This window comes from Megalobrama amblycephala, linkage group LG1 (genome assembly GCF_018812025.1).
Source record: "Megalobrama amblycephala isolate DHTTF-2021 linkage group LG1, ASM1881202v1, whole genome shotgun sequence".
In the NCBI taxonomy this organism is placed as follows: Eukaryota; Metazoa; Chordata; class Actinopteri; order Cypriniformes; family Xenocyprididae; genus Megalobrama; species Megalobrama amblycephala.
The window spans coordinates 68,281,361-68,282,787 of record NC_063044.1 but is presented as its reverse complement, the minus strand read 5'-3'; the positions used below and the strand labels follow the sequence as shown (position 1 = coordinate 68,282,787).

The 1,427-nt window shown below is 38.7% G+C and overlaps 1 pseudogene; it reads right to left on the bottom strand.

The window, feature by feature from the left end:
- Positions 1 to 303: 303 nt before the first annotated feature.
- Positions 304 to 900, bottom strand: LOC125275377 (annotated as a pseudogene).
- Positions 901 to 1,427: the final 527 nt, after the last annotated feature.

The following is a 1,427-nucleotide window of genomic DNA, read 5'->3' as shown; positions in this document are numbered from 1 at the left end:
ATAAACTTAGACATGTGTGTGCAGCTTCTCTCCAGCTGTGGATCCTCTCATGTCTTTTCAGATTTGTTGACCGATCGAATTTCTCCAGTGTCCTCTCATGTGTTTTCAGATATGATGAACAGTCTCTTGTCACAGTGTGAACACTTGTAAGGTTTTTCTCCAGTGTGGATCATCTCATGTGTTTTCAGAGATGATAACTGACTGAATCTCTTGTCACAGTGTGAACACTTGTAAGGTTTTTCTCCAGTGTGAATTCTCTGGTGCTGTTTTAAATCACTCCCTCTAATAAAAGTCTTCTCACACTCAAAGCACATGTAACTCTCTCACATCAGTGTGTATTTTCTGATGTCCTTTTAAACTTCCCAGCACTGAAAAACTCTTTCCACACACAGAACATGAATATGGCTTTCTCCTTCGAAATGAACTGTCAGGTGTTTATTCAGGTCTGATGCAGTAATACATTTTCTGCCACACTGATCACATGTGAACGGTTTCTCTCCAGTGTGGATCCTCATGTGAATCTCAAGACTCTGTTTGGTTAATAAACTCTTTCCACATTGATCACATGTGAACGGTCTTTCTCCAGTGTGGATCCTCATGTGACTCTTAAGACTACTACTGCTTGTGAAACCTTTCCCACACTGATCACATGTGAACGGCTTCTCTCCAGTGTGGATCCTCATGTGAATCTCAAGACTCTGTTTGGTTGTGAAACTCTTTCCACATGGAGTGCATGTGAACGGTCTTTCTCCAGTGTGGATCCTCATGTGACTCTTAAGATTACAACTGCTTGTGAAACCTTTCCCACACTGATCACATGTGAACGGTCTTCTCTCCAGTGTGGATCCTCATGTGACGCTCAAGACTTTGTTTGATTGAGAAACTCTTTCCACACTGAGTGCAGGTTGTAGATTTCTTGGCTCTTCTTTTCTTTAAAAATGTCTTTTTAGACTTTGAGCGACTCAAAGGTTTTTCTCCAGGTTTGACATGATGTTTCTCCTCCACTTCGCTCAGTTCTTCACTCTCGTCCTCCTCTTTAATCATATCTAAAATGGAAGAAAAAAAAGAATTTTAGACAAATTATAAAAGATTATAGACAAATCCCATGTTTCTGTAGTGATAACTTCAAGGTGGAGTAAGTGGATTTTGAAAAACACTGTTTGAGGAGACAGAATGAGTAAGAGGGAGATTTGAAAAAAAAAAAAAAAAATAGAAAGAGAGATGATTAGACAAAATACAAAATAGCTCAAAAGTATATAACTGGAATGAAGATTTATGACTGGGCAAGCGCTTCAAGAACTGCATTAAAGGATTATTTCACATTCAAATAAACTTTTCCTGATACTCACCCCCCTTGTCATCCAGGATATTCATGTATTTCTTTCTTCAGTCGAAAAGAAATTAAGGTTTTTGATGAAAACACTTCC